Raw genomic sequence first — 9961 nt, forward strand, 5'->3', positions numbered from 1 at the left:
ACACATACATACACACATACATACACACATACATACACACTTACATACACACATACATACACACATACGTATACACATACATACACACATACATACACACATACATGCACACAGACATACACACATACATACACACAGACATACACACATACATACACACATACATACACACATACATACACAAATACATACACACAAACATACACACATACATACACACATACATGCGCACATACATACACGCATACATACACGCATACATACACACATACATACACACATACATACACACATAAATACACACATACATACACATATACATACACATAATGGGGTGACCATATATTCTTAGGATACACTGATACAGTACTTGGCCGACGATATACAATTGGAAAACAATGTTTCAGTACTGGCATACTATGGGACGAGGGTCCGGGAGGGCAGTTAAACTGATAATGAACAAAAAATAGAAAAGAAATGGAATTTTGAGCAAGAATTGAAATGCTTTTATGGTCGACAATAATTTTTATAAGCAGCACTAGTTTCGATGAACTAATATTTGCAATTGCCTCTGAAGGTCTATTTCAAGTTCAAGCTGACTGCGATTTTTTATACCGTTCAATTTAAAATCAAGCTCAGAGCCGAAAAATGGCTGACGTTGTTAATATGCATAGAATTGAAGTTCATTTTATTTTGCTCAAGAAGTACTCTGAAATTTGTATAAAATGTCTATCGGACGATATGATCAGAATTTGGCATAGTAAAAATGATAATACTTCAGCACTAAACAGTGTTGTGATCCCCACTTCCATGTGACGATAGCAACGAAGCGAAAATTTAATGAAAGACGTAACAGAGGAGTTTTAAAAATAATGATGTAACCGCTTTTTGTCAACAATTATTGGCGGCTACTAGTACAAAATGATCCAAACTAAACAGTACTTTGCAGAAGTTTACAAAATTGTCATTTGAAAATGATTGCAAGCCTTGTGCAACCCGCACAATTACAAAAGAAAGTTCACGAGACAACGACGAAAGATTTATATACTGATAATATTTGCAGTTTCAATGTCTTTATCTGCTATTTTGTTTACAAGTACCATTTTGAGAGTATTTACTCGAAACATCGGGCTGGTAAAAAGAAGTGTTTTGTTATCTAAAGAAAAAATTGTTAACTATTTTTTGTTACAATCAAGGCCAGTTGCACAGGTCGAGTTTTTGCCGAGGAATTAAGGTTAAAACTGCGGTGAATAGCTGTGGAAATGAATATTTCTCACTGCAAAGCCTCCGCATCTTTTTAGTCTTGGGTGCAAATTTTTGAATGATTTGCGGTTTCTAACGGTGAATTTTTTTGCAACGTCTTCACCGTATTAAGCGCTAAAAACCGCAGTCCCTAACGCCTTTAACCGCTTTCACCACAATTTATACTTTTCGTTATAGTGATTTTTAGCTGGTGAAACCTCAACCCGGATGGTAACACATTTCAAAAGGACAACATCTAAAACGATACCCCGTTGACCAAAGCAGAAGTGAACCAGAGGCAGGTAATTGGACAATTTTCTAACTGATGACCGTTAAAATCTATCCAGAATCCGCAATATATGATTATGAATATATGACAATCCCCCTTTAGTCCTCAATCCACAAAAAACGAACAAGTAGAGGGATAAAAATAGTTCATGTAACAGTTATTTTTCTTGTAACCGAAGCTGAAACATTTCTCGTGTAAATGAGAAAGATAAACTAAATTCCAAAAAATAATTTGTTGTTGTATGAATTGTTCCGATCTCACTTAGTGGGGGGGGGGGGGGGGGGGGGGGTGACTATATAGTAAGTTGTTGGGTTTCTCTTGTTCAGTCACGTTTAGCCAATTGATGTGTTTAACGTACAAAGGCAAGCACATGGTATTATTAGAAATAGTGGATTGGATTGTTTCTAAGGAAAACTCTTATGATTATTATATTTTCTCTTTGAATCTATTGGCTAATCTTGTTGAAAGAAAAATAAAGACGAACTTTTTTTGACTGTTGAGACAATGCGACTTTGAAATACGTTGGACGGTATGAAAGAAGTTTTTTACATCAGTCTTTCATTGGATTTCGGTTTTTGAGTTCCACTAAGAGACGCATGTGGTATTTAATAATTTAATTAATTTTAATAAATTTAAAAATGGGGTCTGTTATTTTCTCATTGTTTGTATTTTAAAATGATGTCTGCTCATATAAAACTCCTATGAAATTACAATTAATATAAACAGCCAAATAATGAAATAAAGAGTTCTGAAAAGTACAAAATTAAAAGAATTTTTCAGTATTTTTAGTAGCAAGTTTTGTGGTCACTGTTTTCAAAAAGAGCTCATGTATCCCATTGAGATTCATGATTTTATGCTGAATAAAAATTTAGCTCACTTAAAATAAGCAGTGCAAATTTTTCGTGTTTCTAATATTTGGTTTCTTAGGCCATTATGAAGAAATATAGAATCATTTTTGAGGCTTCTCCGATAGTTTTTTGCAATTCTTAGTTCTAATAGAGGTTTCACCTTTGTTCCAAACCGTTTTATAACCTAAAAAGATTAGTTATAGCTCTATATGGCGCGTGAGCTTCACTGAAAGTGCCATCGCATGGCAATACTTGAAAATTTTTGGTATTCCGGCTTCTTGTCAAAAATTTTGTCAACGTTGACGCCAGGGTAGAATCATGTTAGGCTGACTTTGCGGTTTTCTACGTAAATTTTTTAGTCCTTTCAAATTTTACATTAAAAATACATCCTTGACATCAAAGCCTTGCTACCTATAGACCAAATATTTTTTTCTGCTTCACTCAATTTGTAACTTCATTCTCAACTTTTTAAAGCCAAAGTCTAATGATTTTACACTTTTTACCATTTTTATTACCTTTCATGTGTAATTTTAGAGTGTTATAGTTTGTTGAAATGTTTCTGGAAATTAAGAAACCCATTAGACAAAAATTTCAAGCAAAAAGACAAAAAATTTAATAGTCAATTCCCCAAAAAACAGAGAGATTATTGTGTTTCAGTTTTCTGTATAGGCGTGCCTTCATGTAATCAATGGAGGATTGATAATAAGAGACACTAAAATGAGCGTTTTGTTGCTCGCGCGTCAGTTTCCAATTTTTATTTGACTTATTAGGCGCTCATCAATAGTTGTAAAAGTTTAAGCGGATTGTGCTCAGGAAACAAAAAGAGAAAACTTCCGATTTCTTGTGTATAAAGAACAGGTCGGCCAGTTTTTGCCTAAAGGTTTTTTGTTCAAAAGTAGTTTTTTGTAGAAGTTGGAAATACACTTACGGAAATTTGAGCTACGAATACACTAATCCGTCAGTGTTGTCCACAAAAAGCTTTTAGAGCGGTTTTGTGGACAAGACTGACGATACAAAATGGCTTACACTGACAGATTTTTGTCTGTAGATTTTACAAAGCTTGAAGATGCAATTTTACATTCTTTAGTTCGAAAACTTTTTCTAATTCACTTATTTGTTTAATACAAACGTAATAAATGAACAAATATTCATTCTCCCTTAATTGAGGTAAATTTATATAATCACGGGCGATTAATTTTGATTTACGCAAATTGCGAAATCTATTTACTCAAATCATCAAATCTAATTACATTTGCTTTTGAAAAACACTTACACTAATCCGTCAGTGTTTAACCAAAACGCTTTCGTGAACAAGACTGCCTTAATCCCCTCAAAATATTTCAATCCAAGCTAATTTAGCGAACATTAAGTGTTTTCCACAGAATCATTGTATTAAGATTGCGTTTGAAATCCACTGACATAAATCGGTCAATAATTCCCGGTTTGGGGGTATGTGCTGACCAATAATGTTTTTCTTGAGTAAATTGTAATAGTTTCCCGACATCCTTTTAAAAAATTTCTTTTTATCTAGGCTGGTTTCTGATGAGACTCATCCAAATGAATTTCAACCATGATTAGACTTTAATGTGTTTATGATCAGACTTTATCAAGCTTTTGACAAGTGACTTTACTCTCAGTGTAGTAAAAACGCCTTTCAACTGTTGTGCGTTTGTTTGCCTGGAAATCTACTCACACCTCTACCTGGGCATTTTTTTATAATGTTTCTTAAAGAGTTTCCTCAAAAAAGGTCTTTTAATGACCAGCTCGGTTACAGAAGGCAGCTATTATGATAAAAAATGGTTGGGCCGTCGTGGACTTTTTTGTCATTGGAGGTACAACTCTGTACGCAACTGTGATGTTCTGGAAGACATATCGAGAACTGCGTCGGGCCAGGTCGGAACTGTTCCCTCTGCTAAAACCATACTAACCCAGCTTATTGCATCAGTCCTCAAAATAAGTATGAAACAAACAAAAGTACGAATTAAAAGCTACCCTCACTATTTTGATTAGGCTACATTTGGCTCAACGAGCAATCTCTTTTTCGCATGCAACAAAAATAGTGAAATTTAAAGGCTGCTGAATCGATTGAAATTGTTAGTAAGTGTTAGTAATTGTTTACCTATGTGTTTGTTAGTAAAATTGTTAGTAAGTGTTTACCTATGTTTACCTTTAGTAAATGTAATTTTTTTGCATTCTCGAGGGGGAGAGGCGTGTGAAGAACAGTTTTCGTCATTTAGACATCATTCGCATTCCGATTGTTCAGTTTTATTTAGCACGAAGAAGAGAAAAGATATATGTGGTCTTTTGAATTTCAGCTAGGCTGAGCAGCGAGAAAATTTTGTTGCCCAGGAGATCAATCAATTAAAACAAACCAATGAAGCAATTTCTATTTTGTTACTATGCTAGTTCCCTCCTCCAGTGCTCTAAATTGTTGCAAATTAGGTTGTCTCAAAAGATCTTTAAACCTCAATAAGTCCCCAAACGTTAATTGTGGTCGTCAATTGAACAGAAGTGAAAAGATTACTCGCATACAAAAACAAAAATTTAATTCTGGTAGTCAATGTAGTCAATGAAACAAAATTAAGAAAAATAATTGCAACGAGGGGCTAAAAAAACTGTAGGCAATTTAATATAGTGATTTGAACAAAATAAGAGCCCCATATTCAAGATTCTCTTTCCTGCAGCAGAAATCAATGCAAAAAATTTACAAAAAAATAAATTCAGTTTTAGAAATAGTGAAATATTGTCTCAACAAAATTATATTTGATTTATGCATTTTAAAAAATTTTCAATTATTTTTCGAATGGTGAGCCGTCAACTTTTGCCGCCGGCAACCACATAACTTTTAATCTCACCGATTGGGAGGTGTGATTGTTCAAGGTTCCCTCCTTATTAAAGTGCCAAAAGAAGAGAAAAGATTGAAAAGTTTAGGTATCTGTTCGCCCATTATCAATGGCGAACTTTTATCCATTACCAACGGCGAACTTTTATCCATTACCAACGGAGAACTTTTCCCTTACCAACGGCGAACTTTTATTTTCAAAATCGGACGAGAAATTTAGTAAATAAAATCATTGCTAGAACTAAATACATTGAACAGGGGGTGATCAATAGTGGTGTAAGATATCATAATGAAATTTTGAGGGCGAATGAAACCTTGTAAAAATCTTCTGTAACTGCCAAAAAATATACAAAGCTTACTTTTTAGAAAAATTCAAGAAGGATCCAGGCCAAATTCAGTTTGGCCAATTAACGTGGCGTGAATTCAAATTTATTTCATGATGTGTGCTGTTCCTACCTATGTATTTATTAATCTATCTATTCATCTACCATTTCAATTATTGGTGTTCACAATTCAAAAATAACTTTTTCTGTTTATCTATTAATTACATACACTACCTGCATGATGTATTTTCATATATCATTTCAGGAATTTACGTGTTCTTTTTTTTTAGAATTAAACAGTTTTATTTCAGAGCAGATTTTAATCAACCACGATTACACCAAGATATGCTGAATTTAGTATACTCTTAAAAAAGTTCAATAGTTCGTTGGCATAGAAAAAATTGAAAAAAAAAAATTGTTCATAAGAGGAAAAAAAGAAGAGACAACAGCTCTGTCAGATACGTTTGCCCAAACAACAGTTCTTCTTCGGAAAATAGGCGACAGCGGAAACAAATGTTGGCTCAAGCATTTGGAATTATAATTATCTTCTACGTCATATGCCACGTTCCATTTTTATTTGTATCTTGGGTTGACGCTGCTAGCTATTTATTTTCTACTCAACAAGGTGAGAGTTAGTTCTGATACATCCCCAAATGGTATAATTTATATTCGGAATTTATCTTGTGTATTATTGAGTAGTTTTTGATTTCAAAAGGTCTTAATAAATGAAAATAAAGTTTCTGTTACCCAGAAATTTGTAGATTTACATGATTTTGTCGGGTTTGGCTCGACCTCTTTCGTTTGACTCACACAAAATTTCAACTATCACGCACTTGCGCGCCAGAATTCACTAAAAATTCACTAAGAGCCCTAATAGCGGCTTTTGGGGTCCCAGCTACTGATGATGTATCAATACAGGGAAAACTGGATAATAAAACACCAGAAAAACTTAGAGTGAATTACCTTAAACTATTTTTTTACATTTCTATGGCAACTTTCAAAAATTAAGTTTCGACAGGAATGAAATATATAATTTCACTATTTTAGTTACGGAATTATTTTTTACTCATTGTAATTTGTTTTCATTTGGACATCTCATAATTTTTCTAGGACATTTTTTTTGATGGCTTTGAGTTAAAATGATAAGTTGTTATACATATTATACGGTCGGTACACGGGTCGCCACTTCTAAGTAGTCATACAGGGACAATATATGATGTCATACAAATCCTACCGTATTTCCTAGTACGATCCGTGTATGACTACTAAGAACTCATATATGATACTTGTATGATTACCAAGAAATCATACAAAACCTAGTAGGATTAATAGGAATCATATATGACCTAGCATGACTACTATTTTGTATTATGAGCAAACCGAGAAAAGAGTTGATTTATCAATTGTAACTATTCCCCGGTTGATTGGCGTCCCTTACGTTCTTCCATTTTGCTCTAAGAGTGGGTTGGGTGGAGGGGTAATTTCGACTGGGGAGGGAGGGCAAAATGATGTAAGAGTGGAGCTGCAGTGAGATGAACTTTTAGGAATTAACTCCCTGGCCAAAATTGCGATGTAAGATTGGGCTGCAATGAGAGTACTTTTGAGGAACTACCCCCCTCCCCCTGTCCAAAATTGCGATGTAAGAGTGGGCTGCTATAGGCTGCAGTAGGAGGACTTTTAAGTTATTAACCCTTGACCAAAATTTCAATGTAGGAGTGGGCTGCAACGGGCATCAATGGGAGAGTTAAAATGATGTAAGAATTGGGATGCCAAGGGGAGTAATACGGTAAAAGAATGAGGGGGCATGTTGTTGAGAGGGAGTAATATGATGTAAAAATTGGGCTGCCAAGGTGTTAAAGGGATGTAAGAGTGAGATGGTTATTTGTTTAAAGGCGGTAAAAGGATGTAAGAATTGGGGCACCAAAGGGGGCTAAAATGGTGTAAGAGTTAGGGGGTAACTTGTTCAGAGGGGGTAAAAAGGTGTAAAAATAGGGCAGCAAGAGTGTAAAAATGTGTAAGAGCGAAGGGGTAATTTGATCAGAGGGGGAAAATGGTGTAAGAAATGGGCCGCCAAGGGGGTTAAATGGTATAAGAGTTAAGAGTTAATTTATTTTGAGTCAAAACGTTAAAAGTTGTTATGCATGTTACATGGTCGGTAGGCTGCTATTAGCATTATCAGCTCTGCTCATTAGAATTTCGAAATTCGAAGCTTTTGTAACTTCCATTTTAATTACATTTTCCTCATATATCTTTTGTTGCCCGAATTTTAAAGGTAGAATTTTATGTCGGGACCTAATTTAGTGTGAGGGGAACTGAACGCTCATCAAAAGATATTAGTGGTTTTTTAGGAAAGCGCATCCAGTTTATCATATTTAACTGGAGTGTTTTTTGAATTTCTTCACTTTTTGGAGCAATTTTTCGTAGTAATGCCTTTTCTGCTGTGATATGATGGAATTGATCACGATCAGTATTACTGCAAGGCAAACCAGTGTTGGAACTCATAAAAGTCCGCGCAGTTATTGGGCGGGGGCCCTGTGCAAAGAATCTGGCTATTTCGATGATTTATTACTTTTTCATTATAATTGACGTCAAATAAGGTTTTTTAAGCAATGGTCCATCCATATTTGTCAAGTACACGCGATGAAAAATGCAAATAGAATCTTATTAATGACAGCGTTTCAGTTATCTAGCAAACTGATTTAGATCTGTATTTCAATGAGATTTTCAGACATTTTACCTTTACTAATGAAATTAGACAACACAGTTTTGTGCTAAATTTGTCATTTTCTATAGAGCACACTTAACAAAGACCTGGTATGATCTTGACAAGAAGAGCAATGCTCAAAAACTAGAGCCACAACTACCCGTAAAGCGTCACTTAGCTAACAGATTGGTGTGGAATTTTAGTTTAACCTGTTATTTAGATGTTTGAAAAAGTTAAAACGCTACAGAAAAATTTATTTTTTTTTGTGATTTGTACCTAAATAGAGTTACTACTTTAGTCTAGTCGTTCCATAAAAAGTCTAATAATAATTCTAATAGTTTGGAAATTAATTACAGTAGCTGTAATGTTTCTAGTGTAACCAATGTTAAAAAATAATTATTTATGACGTTTATATGGTGTGAAGACGGAAACATTTTTTTAGAAATTGCAAATATCACATTTTTACTGCTCCCAACATTTTAATATTGATCGCAAGTAAAATAGAAAAAAAGCGAACATGAATAAACCAAACTTTTATGCTCGCATATCTCGAATTTTTCAAAAAAATTTCATATTTCAATTATTTAAATCAAAAGGTTAATATGAGTTTTTTTATTCTCCAGTCTGGACCTGCGATTTATTTGTGGATGCAAATTGTCCAATATCAAAGCTAATTGTTAATAAAGATATCATTCAATTAGTTTGTATTAAAACATTTCACGAGCATAAACTTGTATCTTCAAATTTAATTCTTAGCAAAATCAAGATTTGGTTGATATTATATTAACTTTTTCTATTAAATTGTATTTGGTAGTCCAAAATAAAACCGATGATCTGATGCTTTATAAATTTCAGAAAAACTTGGTCATTTCAAGCAGTTATTCAGAGCTTGGATTACGTTTAATTTCAATTTAATTGTAGTGGCTTTTATACTTTAATTCAACAATTATACATTTATACTTTATGTCAACGACTTCGGTGAAGCTGTATCCACGCATTGTGATGTATTACAGTTTGCCAATGATACAGCAACTCTATGTCATGCAAAGAATGAAGCAGATTTGCAGCTAATAGCTGAAGATACATTAAACAGGACAGATCAATATATGAAACAAAACAGGTTAACCTTGAATGAGGAAAATTGGAGTTAATGGTGTTCACGAATGAAAAATTGCCAAACATTGAAACTGTCGATTTCAAGGGACACCGATTGATAGCATCTTAAAAATGTAGATATTGAGGTGTAATAATTGATAGAGAACTGACATACCAAAATCATTTAGAATGAGGTTATCAGTAAAATGGCTTCAGAAATCAGATCGTTATATTTGGTTCGTTTTCAGGTACCACTAAAAACAAGAATGAATCTTTCTAAATCTCTAGTTTTATCTCAATTAGATTTTAGTGCAATTTTTTTTTCAAAATTTACCATCCTACTCTATTGACAGAATTAACAAACAGAAAAACTGTGGCATAAAAGTTTGTTTTATGAAAATTAAATACGATACTGCCAGAGATCTACTTCTGGAGACTAAAATTCTTCCAGCTGAGCTCCAATTAACACGGATGTCATTAAATATGTTTTTCATTATTGTCCAACAAACAAGAAATCGCTCTAATAAAAATTTCAGATTCTTGGAAAACGTGCCAATTATTGCAAACAAACGAACCCATAACCTTTTCTTAGAATATAATGTAAGTCAAAATGGAGTA

General features: G+C 33.7%; 1 protein-coding gene across 2 annotated transcripts in view; it reads left to right on the top strand.

The window, feature by feature from the left end:
* Positions 1 to 4208, top strand: part of LOC142345360 (uncharacterized) — a 34359-nt gene extending 30151 nt beyond the window's left edge. Inside the window, exons 5-6 of one of the 2 annotated variants that reach the window (XM_075397390.1) lie at positions 986 to 1096; positions 4154 to 4208. The gene's annotated coding sequence lies outside the window, so the exon portion shown is untranslated. Of the gene's footprint in view, positions 1 to 985; positions 1135 to 4153 lie in introns of both variants that reach the window. The other variant, XM_075397389.1, reaches the window with a different exon arrangement.
* Positions 4209 to 9961: the final 5753 nt, after the last annotated feature.

The sequence above is a fragment of the Convolutriloba macropyga genome, chromosome 9, assembly GCF_964194025.1.
Source record: "Convolutriloba macropyga chromosome 9, txConMacr16.3, whole genome shotgun sequence".
Lineage (NCBI taxonomy): Eukaryota > Metazoa > Xenacoelomorpha > Acoela > Convolutidae > Convolutriloba > Convolutriloba macropyga.